The sequence below is a fragment of the Macaca nemestrina genome, chromosome 1, assembly GCF_043159975.1.
Source record: "Macaca nemestrina isolate mMacNem1 chromosome 1, mMacNem.hap1, whole genome shotgun sequence".
NCBI classification, from domain to species: domain Eukaryota; kingdom Metazoa; phylum Chordata; class Mammalia; order Primates; family Cercopithecidae; genus Macaca; species Macaca nemestrina.
Window position 1 is genome coordinate 183568118 of NC_092125.1, and position 13909 is coordinate 183582026.

The 13909-nt window shown below is 39.6% G+C and overlaps 1 protein-coding gene across 3 annotated transcripts in view; it reads right to left on the bottom strand.

Annotated features, from left to right (window-relative positions):
- The window catches only part of LOC105495017 (ELAV like RNA binding protein 4), a 155659-nt gene that overhangs the window by 99976 nt on the left and 41774 nt on the right, over positions 1-13909 (bottom strand). Inside the window, exon 1 of one of the 3 annotated variants that reach the window (XM_071093233.1) lies at positions 4173-4192. The exons of the other annotated variants lie outside the window; for them this stretch is intronic. The gene's annotated coding sequence lies outside the window, so the exon portion shown is untranslated. Of the gene's footprint in view, positions 1-4172; positions 4193-13909 lie in introns of those variants that run through there. 3 annotated transcript variants of the gene reach the window in all.

A 13909-nucleotide genomic window follows, 5' to 3' on the forward strand; every position in this document is an offset into this window, starting at 1 on the left:
AATTCTGGACTCGTTTATAATTCTGTAACTAATAATAAAGGAATATATGTAAAAGGCAAAGAAGGTACATCCGTGGAAAAAGAAGGGAGGAGGAGGAGGAGAAAGAAGGAAGAAAAGGTCAAAGGGAGAGGAGGGGAAGGGAGAAAGGGAGGAGAAGAAGAAATAAGAAATTAACAGGAATTCTAAAGCACAAATGAAAACGCTATATTTTACCAGGAGTCTACTGTATACCAAACACTGTATTAGGCCCTTGACATGCACAATTTTACTCAACCCCACAGTAGTGACAATTATAATATCTAAGCATTACTTCTAGAAAGGTGTTTTCTTTATCCAAAAGTAAGATGTCTCTTCCATTATGTCACAGAAGAACATGCTAAGTAAATATTTGTGTTTTTTAATTAAGACTTTTTTTTTTGGTAGAGATAGGGGTCTCAGTATTTTGCCCAGGCTTGTCTTGAACTCCTGGCCTCAAGGGATCCTCCTGCCTCAGCCTCTCAAAGTGCTAAGATTATAGGGATAAGCCTCTGTGCCCAGCCTTAGTAAATATTTGCTGAGTCAGTGAGAAAGATGGGCACAGACTAGAAGAGAAAGGAAAGGGAAGGTGAAAGTCATGCTCAATTTTTTCTCAACTAAAAAATAACAAGATTAAAAAAATTTTAAAAATTATTTAAAAAAATTTTCTTGAAAAGATTTCTTTGTGACATGCTTTTAGCTAGGTATGTCCTCAAGATATCTCATTTAATCTATTATTATGATCAGGCTGTAAATCTGGAGTGGGAGAAATACAAAAGATTAAAACTGGAAAGCAAAACATTTTAGAAAGCAGGATAAGTACTTGATTGAGTCCCCAACCCTACCCCTTTTTCCTCTTTTAAACCTGAAAAAAACCCTTACATACAGTAGTTGCTCAACAAACAGTAGTTGAATTAAGTTATGTATCCTTATTTCCAAGCAGTGCTGAGTTACAGGGAATGAAGGAAGATCAATAGTCCCACTCATTAACACTTCAAGTGCTATCCCAAGGCCCATTCTGTTTGATTCAAATAGGGGTTGCTGAACATCTCCTTCAGGAAAAATGATATGTTAGGCTCTATAAGCCTCAATTTCCTCATCTGTAAAATAGGCACAATAATACTTCACTGATGGTTTGTTGCCAGGAAAAAAAAAAGAAAAAACAGCATACATAGGCTTGGTGGAGGCATCATTCTAAATGGCAGCAATTATTACTAATATGCAGAATGGGAGGAAATGCATAAATTAGTATTAGTTTCAGGATAATTCAATCTTGTTGAGGAAGATATTATACAAAGACTCTCAAAATAACTAGAGAATAACAAGACAATCATAACTAACAAAGGCTGAATGGTCTGTTCCAGTTCTAATAAAAAAGTGCCTGCTGCCGATAAACATTTACTTAGTCTTGTGGGCAAACTTCAGTACTAAATTATTGGTGTGAACAATAAAAAGAAATAGAAGTCATAGTCCCCACCTTCAAGGAGCTTAAAATCTGGTTGGGGAGGAGTTTTCCTTTTTACGCATGAATCCTAATAGCCTAAGGAAGGATGTAAAAAGAATACCAAAATTAAGTGTTAGAGATAGTTGATAAGCCTCCCCCTGTGGGGGAAGGGAAGGCTTCATGGGAGAAGCCTGAACTGAGGCGAGGTCCAAAGAATGATAAGAATTCGCTAGGAAAATGCAGAATATTTTTCATATAAGAATAGGGGTGGGGTAGGGGAAAAGGAAAGAGATACTGACAGCCATCGCATCCTAGCCAGAATCCCTGTGAGGGCTCCTCTGAATCTATTCCAACCTCCTCCATTTTTAAAAGCTATAAATAGAGGGATATTATGATATGACTACTGTGGGAGGGCAGACCTCTTATTCAGTAAGTTCTTTATAAAAGGAACAAGAATTAATATTGATGGAACATTCACTGTGTGTTGAACATTATGGTAGGTGCTGTGCCTATAAATCTCATTTAATCTCACAACTCTGAGATTTCCAATAAGAAAACTAGAGATTACAAAATTTAATTGATTTTCTCAAGATCATGTAACTAGTAAGAAGAGGCCAATTTAGGTTTCATGCTTATGTATGCCCAGCCTCAGTCCACAGTCTTTTCTCTGTAACATACCAACTTATATAGAAAAGTGTGAATCTAAAGATATTTAAGTCTTATTTTCTGTGTTACTCTATACTCAAAAACTAACATTCAAAATAATATCTTTGACTTCTACTGACATTTAAAACAGTAACAATCAAAATAATATATGCCTATAAATTCACTATTCTGCCACCAGGTGATAATAGAACTCTGGTCCTATGAGGATTACAAGGGAAACATTTTGTCTACATTATTTTGTGCATGTGCTATTCCATTCCCCATGCTTGGAAGTGGTGTAGAGAGTGACTGATCTTTAGATGAAATTGTCTGCTCAAGTCCCAAAACATTTACCTTTACAAATATTTCCAAATTTTATTTATTAAAAATCCAACTGTGAACATAATTCTAGACCTCAGTAATTTTCAAACAATTCAATTACAGATTGCATTCAATGGATTATAGTTCATTGTTACTTTCTTTCTTTTTCTTTTTCTTTTCTTTCTCTCTTTCTTTTTTTTTTTTTGAGACGGAGTTTCCCTCTGTCACCCAAGCTGGAGTGCAGTGGCGTGATCTCGGCTCACTGCCACCTCTGCCTTCCTGGTTCAAGCAATTCTCTTGCCTCAGCCTCCTGAGTAGCTGAGATTACAGGCATGTGCCACCACGCCCGGCTAATTTTGCATTTTTATTTTTAATAGAGATGGGGCTTCTTCATGTTGGTCAGGCTGGTCTTGAACTCCCAAACTCAGGTAATCCGCCTGCCTCGGCCTCCCAAAGTGCTGGGATTACAGGTGTGAGCCACCGCACCCAGGCAGTTCACTGTTACTTTCACACTGTACTGTGAGTTTGCATGGCAGAAATTGTACGTTATTTGCCTTATAACCCCAGCACACAGAATAACAGTACCTGGAATATGGTGGACACTCAAGAAAAGAACATAAATTACTGATTTCAAATAATTCGGAAAAAATTTGAACCAACTGCTTAGGGTATAATTATTTGGTGGTCAATGCTCTATTCACTAATACATAACTTTATCAAGTCATCCTTAACCCTGACTTATTACAAAAATCCCTTTCCTGAGGTTGGTCACCAGCAGAAGCCTTAGATCAACAGCCCATGGCTGCTTTTCTTTCAGTGGTCAGGCACTTCCCTTCTGCCTTGGCCAGGGACATTCTACATTTATTACAAGCCCTGCCCTACTTGGTAGTCTAGTTTCCAACTCTCTTATGCCCAGAAAGGTTGCTTCCTTTCTCTATGAGAGGTGAATTAAAATATGTGGAAAACAAGAGAGGCATGCTATATAACTGTCAGAAAGAGGCAACTCTCCACTTGACCCTTTTTAGTTCTTCCCCTCTCTGACTCTAAAGCTGGGGAAATGATTTAACTACTTTTAAGCAGAAGAGTAAAGTTACACATTAATGCTGAGTAGCTCATTTCCCTTAGCAACCCCTTAGCAACAGCAGCTTCAAGTTCAAAATACCTCCGTGAAAAGGATAACATCTTTAACGAAGATAAGTATTTTTTTAATGTAAGGTTTTTGAACGGAAGTTTTAACATTACAACATCCAAAGCCTTGTTTGCTACAAGTGCTTATTTCATGTTAACCTTCCTTTATGATATTATGAGGTAACCATAATGATGCTAGGCTTCTACAAAATTTGAGTTTCTAGAAAAGCCCTGGTCCTTCCCTAAAATTATTCACAAACATAACTTTTCCTTTTTGTTTACATCAAGTCGTCGTTACTCCTAGGTCATTATAGAAATTACACTTAAGTTATTTTAAAAGGGTTATTGATATCGAACTCACTATTCAATCTAACCACTTGCTATTCCTCCCTTACTAAGAAGAGTCAATAAAGAGTATTTACTAATTTTATTATTTGATACCTACTCTGCCCACTTCATTATCCATAAAATGAACCATGGGATAATTAAATAATCATCACATTGAGTATTTTTCCATTGTTAGTGAAATAAGAATGCTTGCAAAAAAGTTCTCTAGCCTTCAAAAATCCTATGAATGTAAATGTGTGTTATATATGTTATGCATATTATTAAAACTTACATCTTGTTCAAGGATTTTGAAATGCTTACATCATCTTCAAGGTTTCACAACTCAAATCATATAAAAACTCCTGCTGGAAATTTTTTCTTTATTATTTGTTAGCACATGGACACCTTGGGGCAAAAGAAAACAAAACACACAAGGGCTTAGAACAGTAATCTTAATGGATATCTTCACTATTAAAAATTTATTATCAATTCATGTGTGCCAATTCCATGATATGGATAGCTAAAAGACAGATTTCCCCCATATCTTTGACATAGTATCAGTAGTTAGCCAAACTGAACCATCTACCTAACATGAATTTGTACACATTTGCATGTGTAAGAGAACTGAAGAACACACCTAGAACAATGGGCCTTATACACAGTAGGTGCTTGGTGCATGTTTGTGAAAGTTAGATCCATTTTAATTCACTCGGGAACATAAAAGGAAGAGCCAGGAGACATCGAGGCCAGTTTCATCTCTGCTACTAGTAATTCTATGACCTCAGGCAAACCACTTCTCCTCTCTGGACCTGAATCTTCTTGAGTAAATAAGAAATGAAACTAGATGATTCCTGAAGTCTCTGCCAGCTCTAATATGTCAGAGTTTATAAATAAGTAGTTTTTAATTAGCAATTTTAATTCAGTAGGGTTTACTCAGATTTTCAACTGACTTTACACTGTAATAATGCTGGCTAAAGGGAAATTAAGCTTTTGAAGAAGATTTTTAAATCTGCCTCAAAGAAAGAGCCAGGATAGTAGCATGTTCCTCTAACACCCAGTCTGGTCACCAGAGGTTTTGTTTTTTCTTTCTTTTTGAAAGAGGGTCTTGCTCTGTCACCCAGGCTGGAGTGCAGTGGTGTGATCATGGCTCACTGCAGCCTTGACCTCTCAGGCTCAAGTCATCCTCCCACCTCAGTCTCCTGAGTAGCTGGGATCACAGGCTTTTTCTCCAACACCCAGCTAATTTTTTATTTTTATTTTTAGTAGAGACAAGATCTCACTATGTTGCCCAGGTTGGCCTCAAACTCCTGGGCTCGAGCGATCCTCCTGCCTTGACCTCTCAAAGTGCTGGGATTACAGGTATGTACCACTGTGCCTAACCAAGTTATTTTAATAAAATGCAGAACTGGAGATGGTTGGTTAAAAATCATTAAAACCATGGGCTTTTAAAAGTCAGGGACCAGGACCTTGATTAAGTCCAAAGATACTCTCTGAACTGTAGTGTCATATTTAAACTGGGACAACAATAATGCCTAAACTTGTGAGGATTAGATGAGATAATCCATGTAAGGCATGTATTATGGGGTGTGACATGCTGCTAATTACTAAAAAATGTTCACTATTTTTTATTAGGTTGAAACATGAAATTGTTTTTATAGGTTAAAAGCAGTCAAACATGGTCAATTTCTTATGGTTTGCCCTATGTTCTGTTACTCCCCTGCCTAAAAATCTTTCTAAGATCCTTATTGCTCTTTTCAAGTCCAATTATTCAGTACAGCATTCAAGGCTCTTTACAATTTTGTCTTTATTTAAGTTTCCTGATACCTCCAAGACATTTCTTTCCATATACACTGCTCTAGATATGACAATCTATTCTCTCACAACACTTGTCTTTGTTGCTGTCATTTCTTCCATCTAGAGTGCCTTTTCTCTCTGGAAAATCATACTCATCCTTCAAGGCCTCAGCTTCGCTAAGCAAAATGAGCTTCTTTGTTATCTGAGCTTTCATACTAGCTTGTTCCTCCTGACACCACATAACTCCCGTCAGAGCATTACCACAGTTGTTTACGGGTCTGTCTCTCCCACCTGTTTTCAAGGTACTCAAGAGCAAAGACTGTTCTTATTCATCTTTGTTTCCCTCCAGCTGAGCACAGTGGCTGTCATAGTTGGTGCTCAATAAATATTTGCTAAAGTAAAACAAATATATTAGTATGGCAGGCTGAGATATGGCCTTTCTTAGAAATACATGAAAAATAGATGAATCCCAAGGATGACTCAAAAACTTTTGGAATCCACCTTTCCACAAAATCATTTTTTTCTGATGTGAGAAAGCTCTGCCAAAGGAAGGTATTATTCCTCTTAGAAATGTTCAAGTGACAAAAACCAAAAACTCGAAAGTGGAAGTTGCTCTTCAAACTCAACAAATCCATTGAGTTCATGCTATGAGCTTTCAACACAGGTACTGTTTTATTGATAGAGATGGGGATGCTCTGACTGCAACCTTATTTGGTGAATAATGTGAGGGTTTGCCCCTGAATTTGTGCTTCCATAGCTGGAAAGTCTTCAGTCACAGAGAACTCCAATAGGTCTGGATGGTGTGAAAGCTATGGAAAAGAGGAAGGCACTGCTGATATTGTAGCCCATATTCTCAGATCTATACAACCAGGTCTCTGGGAAAACCCTAGGAAGTACAAGTACTTAACAGAGTATCTATATAGGCGCAGATATTAGTTAATATGTATGTATGTATGTATGTGTGTGTGTGTAAAAAATATATATTATATAAATATAAAATTAGTTTAAAAGGAGAGTATATAGTTTTACACTACAGTAGTTTCAGGCTATTTAGCCAATTTGTAGCTTCAGATGATTTATTTTCAACATTTTTTTTTTTTACAACAAGTGCTTTTTTCTAAGCAAAATTTTATGAAAACCCTCAATATATAAACAAATAGAACATTGCTGTCCTCCTAGCAGTTCCTGAGGCATCCTGAGGAACTCAGCAATCAGTGAAGGGACTAATCTAGTCTAGTCTAAATAATACTATAATGAAAGAAAACTGAACTGGGAGTCAGAAGACGGGTTTGAGCACCAATGCTGCCATAAACTAGCTATGTGACCTTAGGCAAGTCCCTTAGCACTTCCACTTAACTCAAGCCTCCTTGTCTATTACTTTCTTTTTTTTTTTTTTTTTTTTTTGAGACGGAGTCTAGCTCCGTTGCCCAGGCTGGAGTGCAATGGCCGGATCTCAGCTCACTGCAAGCCCCGCCTCCCGGGTTCACGCCATTCTCCTGCCTCAGCCTCCCGAGTAGCTGGGAGTACAGGCGCCCGCCACCTCGCCCGGCTAATTTTTTTTTGTATTTTAGTAGAGACGGGGTTTCACCGTGTTAGCCAGGATGGTCTCGATCTCCTGAACTCGTGATCCGCCCGTCTCGGCCTCCCAAAGTGCTGGGATTACAGGCTTGAGCCACCGCGCCCGGCCTTATTACTTTCATTTTGAAGCAGACAGTCATTGCTCTCTGAAATCCCAAATGGAATGTCTCCATTGCTAAGGCCTCCCAAGCATACAGGAGAGCAGTGCTTACTCCTCTCATACTTTTCACCTACCTGAGTGCTACACAATTAATCTTCCTCCTAACCATTCTCTTTTTATTTTTATTTTTATTTTTGAGATGGAGTCTCACTATGGCGCCCAGGATGGAGTGCAATGGCGCAATCTAGGCTCACTGCAACCTCTGCCTCCCGGGTTCAAGAGATTCTCTCACCTCAGCCTCCCTAGTAGCTGGGATTACAGGCACCCGTCATCAAGCCCATCTAATTTATTTATTTATTTATGTATTTATTTATTTACTTTTTGTAGATACAGGGTTTCACCAAGTTGGCCAGGCTGGTGTCGAACTCCTGACCTCAGGTGATCTGCCCACCTTGGCCTCCCAAAGTGCTGGGATTACAGGCATGAGCCACTGCATCAGCTAATTATTCTTTACTTACAGAAACATGAAGTGCAACAATTAACCATGGAAACACTCAAGGTTGACAACACAGGTTTCACAAGTACCGAGAGAGGGCTGGGAAAATAAAGCTGGTATCTTGATCCTGTCTTGAATTATTATCATCAACATATCTTTGCCTTCAGTTTTAAATGAATACCATCTACCAGCCACAGTAACCTTTCTTAAATTCCAATCTAACCACATTGCTTCCTTGATTAATAGTAATCAACATCCACCCCTTCTGCTGAAACTGTCAATGAGTGATCTGTAAAGTGGTACCCAGCAGACCTCTAACAGAACCCACAAATTTATAGGACATGGTTTTATGACATAAATGTATGTAGATTCATAGTCTTTTTTGCATGTCTGTCTCTCCCACTTGAGCTCCTTGAGGGTGGGGCTTATATCTGATTCGCAATAAATGATAGTTAAATAAATTAACAAACGCAACCTTTCCTGGACAAAGTTTCCAAATAGCTGCTTTTCTCATTTTTAAGCTGCAGAAAACTATCAGTATCTCTGTTGTGTTTACAAAGTGCTTTCACACAATACTGCTATCTATTGAGCATTTACTGTGTCAGGTGCTACTCTTAGCTCTTTATATGTATTTACTCACTTAGTTTCACAACAATCCTATAAGGTAGATACTGTTATTATCTTTGCATTGACATAAAAGAAAAACTAAGAAAGAGGTTAAATGACATACATTATTTATTCATTATAATCATTCAACAAATATTCACAGAGTATTTACTGTGTTATTCTTATAACCATGAGAAAGATAGGATATGTATAATCATCACTTTGAATTAAGGGCAAAGGAGAGACCACATTTTGTTCATACTTATGGGTCCCTGAAGTGTCCAGAATAGAATCACATTCAATAAACATCTGCTGAGTAAGCATTGAATTAGTGCTCCTGATATCTGGTAGTGGGGCTTTCTACATCAACCACTTTTCTTGACTGATGCTTGAGAGAAGGGATCCTTCCTTCTCTTGGTCAAACCCAGATATTTTTGAGAGTGCAAGGAGTCTCTATTAATAATTACAACAAGACAACAGGCATAAACCAGTACTGGCAAACCAGGTCACACGGTCACATTACCTATGACCAATTTCACCTGATAGCCACTATGGTTTCCAACAAAGGGATGAGGGTAGAGGATGCAACAATGCCCAACCTAATGCAGGTAGTTCAAAAGGACATCAGTTGACAAAGGCCCTGGTTAAAATGTGCTGGTATAGTCAATCTTCTCAAGACACTTAGCACAGTAATGTGTGGGGAGAATTCAATCAAAAGCTTAAAAACAAACAAACAATAAAAAAAGAAAGAAAGGCCACTATCCAGAAATCTCAATGATACCCAAACTTTATAAGAACGCTCTCTGGCAGTACATTCAAGGAAACAACATTTGGGCAAATTAAAACTTACACCTATGTATGTTCCTTTGCTGAAGCTATTCTCTCTCTGTCTGGAATACATGTCCCCACTTCTTATGCTTGATGATCATAAATAAAGTTCAAGCATTAATTTCAATAAATTCACTCAGCAAATATTTATTGAACACCTACTGTGTGCCAGACACTGTGGATTCAACAATAAACAAGGCACACAAAATCCCCTGCCCTGGGAATTTATATTGGAGTGAGAATAGGCAGAATTAATGATTCCCTATTTGAGCTCTCACAGAACTTGTTCCATAGGTTACTCTTGTCCTTATTGAATTGTGATTACTAGCTTCCCTGTCTACCTTCCACTCAAGACTGCAAGCTCTTTGACATCAACAACATCTGTGCCCTCCATGCCTGGCATGGTGCTGGTTTACCTAACTGAACTAAAGTCCATATATTTTCCCTCTCATGGTGCTACATCCTGCTAATATTCTCTTGAGCTCACTGCTTGATTTGTGAATATTTAAAAATCACCAAGCAGTCCCTTGGCACTTTACAGTCAGACTAGGGAGCCCAGGCCTAATGATGAAAACATGGGCAGAATAAGGCAAGAGTACATAATCAAAGACTGAATTGTGTGGGTCAGACCCAAATCACTCCCTAAAGTCAGAAAACTGAGATGCCACATGAGTCCAGGAACAAGGGTGCACATGAGTGTCACAGAATATCTTCCTTTACTTTTAGCTCAGCAATGCTGCCAGGGTGCCCCCATAGGGTTCATTACTGTCTAAAACCATCCCAAAACATGCCAGAACATCCCTGCATATGGCACATTTTATGTCTTTGCACAAGTTGGTGCCTCGCCTGGGATGCCCCCTGACCCCTTGTGTGTCTGATGGTCATACACCTATAAAATTCAGCTCAAATGTCACCTTTGTGACATCATCCCTGACCTTCTAAGGAAGAACTTACCATGCTCTCTTTGTGTTTCCAAACCTGGCCCTTCCCCACACATATACCCATTATAACTTGTCTATATATGTATTTGTATCTGTCATTTATTTATCTCTATTTCCATCTTTCCTACTAAGCTGTGAAGGCAAAGACCCTTATTTATCTCTGTATCTGAAGCACAATGCTTGGTACCGAGTTTGTGGATGGACAGATGGATTAATGGATCAACAGATTAATAGAGTCAGTTACAGTGAACTAGAATGGCCAAAAAACCCATCAGCTGATATAACCTTGTGTGGTTTAGGCAAAAGAGTTTGGAAGTATAGAGATTTGGGTACTCATCTTGCATACATATCTCACAGACCTTAAGCGAGTCACTTAATCTCTGTACCTCAAGAAGTATTATCTATTAAATGGGGATAAAACACGACATCCCTACCTCACACAACAATGGCTGGGGATTTTAACATGAGATGATAGAAGTGAAAGTGCTTAGAAGAAAATGTTGTTTCAATATAACATGGTTTCAGGAAAAGAAAAGCATTAGCAACTTTAAATTACTTGGAGATATTTTTAATGGAGGTCAATGCTTCCTTTCCTTCCAAACTGACACATGGCTGTGCCTTTTCTAGGTCTGTTACAGAAAATAGGTGACAAATTTCTGTGTTGGGAGTCTTTGGGGGTGAGTTTCTTTTTCTCTTGCTAGATGTGAGGAAGAGGATTTGTCCTCTTTATGGGTCTGGGGTTTCAACTCTTGAGGTCTAAACACTTCTGATGGCCTTGAACTAATTTTGGCCACCATCGACAGAATGGGAGTGGAAAAACCCCACCACATCTGCCTTGTCAGGGGGTGGAGGAGAGAACTTTCTAAATAGCCTCATTATTGGTCCCAGCTGAATTCTGCTCCTGTTCCATGATGCCAGCAAAAGCATTTTAGTAAGACGCTGCCAGCATCAAAAGCAGATCCACTTACGGTTTCCTGTAAGCGTATCTGCAATGGCAGAAGGTGGCGAGCAGCCAGGTGTAAGCGTGCGTGCTAAAAATCTCCAATACGTCAAGCTGGAAGAACAATTCATGAAATGAAATTCAACATTCTATTTCTACTCCAAGAACTCAGTTTAAGTCACCGGAAATTCAGATGGGTAATTCAGCTCCAATTCCCTTCTGCTTTACTGAATTAGAGAACCTCAGAGACAGAAAGGTCCTCTGCATTCTTCTAGCTTAAATTTCCCCCACCTTACCCCAGTAGGACTGGGAAATAAGGGGTCATTGGACTCTGCTTACATACCTTCAGTGAAAGGGAGCTCATTCGCTACTTTTCCAATGATTTGCCTTGTTTTGGGCTACCTCTGACTGCGGTGCAGGGACTGCCAAATGTCCACCCAGTCCTATTTCCTTTTGTGCCTAGCCATACAGCTAGACTACAGTGGGGCTGAATGATTGAGCTCCGGCCAATGGAATGTGGGTGGAAGTGATGCACATCACTTTTAAGACCAGTCTCTAACAATTTCTGTATGATGTGCCATCTTCACTCTCTCTCTTCCTTTGCCTACCAAGTAGATGCAAAGGGTACAAGGGAGAACTCTGCAGTCCTAAAGGAGAACAGAGCCACTAGATGAGAGGCACCTGGGTCCCTGAATGACTGAGTGGAGCACAGCATCCTATGGACCTATGTTGAACTGTGAAATGAGCAAGAGCTAACCCTTACTGTATCAAACCATTGAGATTTCAGGGTTGTTTGTTACAGTAATTGGCCTGTTATGACTAATATACACTGTTCAATTTTTTTTTCAGTTGCAATACTAGACTAAGTGTCTTGAAAGTTACAACATCACCATCTCCCTTAGAAGCCTAGTGGCACACATTGTATAGAATATTTTAGAATAGCTCTTTCTCTACACTACTGGCTTCTGAAAAGTGAAAAAGAGCAGTGTGAGAATGCAGAGGAAGGGGGTATGAGAAAGGAGAGGTGGGGATTTTTTCAAGGACTAGTCTTTTTATATGTGAGAGTTTCATTTATAGATTATGACAACTTTGAGATAGATAAAATCACTAACTTTTTAACAGGAGGAAAAAAGAGACTCAGTTGTTGTACATAACCTCTGCCTGAGCCTGTTTAGCCTCTGTCATTCCCCACTGATTTCAGCACCAGAACCTTCCAATTGTCCTCTGTGGCAGACCTTTTCACAACCTCCATCCAACTCTCTGATGCCCAAATACCAGCCTAACAATTCCTGTACTTTACATGTTGGGATCTCAAATGCTTTTGAGGCCTTTACATGACTCTTAAATATCTGAACGTCTTAGGCATTAAGTTTCCCCATCTGGCTATTCTTCTGTAGGTGTCCCTAGCAACCAGCTGTAGTCTCACTGCACTTGGCCTTATCCTTCCCACCCCTGATGGCATCACTGAGAAAATACACCCCATTCCCCAAGCCCATTCTAAAAACAGAAAGGGTTAGAAAAATGCTTTTTGTTTGTTTGTTTGTTTTAGAGATAGAGTCTCACTCTGTCGCCCAGGCTGGAGTGCTGTGGTGCAATCATGGCTCACTGCAGTCTCAACCTCCTGGATTCAGGTGATCCTCCCACCTCAGCCTCCTGAGTAGCCAGGACCACAGGCACATGCCACCATGCCTGGCTAATTTTTAAAACTTTTTGGTAGAGATGGTGTTTTGCCATGTTGCCTAGGCTGGTCTCAAACTCCTGAGCTCAATTGATCTGCTCACCTTGGCCTCCCAAAATGCTGGGATTACAGGAATGAGCCACCACACCCAGCCAGAAACAGGCTTTTAAAAGCCAACATGAGAGAATGTTGAAACTAAACCAAAGTTTTTAAAAATCAAGTTGTTGTTGTTTTTTTTTTTTTTTAAAAAAACTGTATTAGAAGGTACAGAGATCACCCTGGAATCTAAAAAGGAAAACCTTTAAAGTTAATAATGCCTTATATCTTTAATTTAATTTAGCCAGTTTTTAAGAATCTGCATTGGCCGGGCGCGGTGGCTCAAGCCTGTAATCCCAGCACTTTGGGAGGCCGAGACGGGCGGATCACGAGGTCAGGAGATCGAGACCATCCTGGCTAACACAGTGAAACCCCGTCTCTACTAAAAATACAAAAAAAACTAGCCGGGCGTGGTGGCGGGTACCTGTAGTCCCAGCTACTCGGGAGGCTGAGGCCGGAGAATGGCGTAAACCCGGGAGGCGGAGCTTGCAGTGAGCTGAGATCTGGCCACTGCACTCCAGCCTGGGCGGCAGAGCGAGACTCCGTCTCAAAAAAAAAAAAAAAAAAAAAAAAAAAAAGAATCTGCATTAGGTTACCCTCTTCTCTGCTCCTATAGACTCCTTGCTTCCTTTCCAACATTACAGCACTTTTCACACTGTAATGACAAGTTCTAATGAGTCTTTCTTTTCTGCTACATTGAGAATTCTACAAAGCCAGAGACCATTTCTGGTTCTCTTTATCCTAGTGCCTGGTAGTGTGGCAGAATGGCAGATAATATTTGAGGAGCTCATTCACTTTCAGGTGGCTTCTAGTCAGAGCTGCTCAATTCCTTTGCTGTGGAGACTTCAAGCTTTGCTATGGGTTAGTATCATCAACTGTGAAATGGGGCTATTGCTATACCCAGCCTTCTGCAAAGAACACTTGCCAAGCCTGAGTAAAACCAATACAGTCATATGAATGGATCTGAAACAT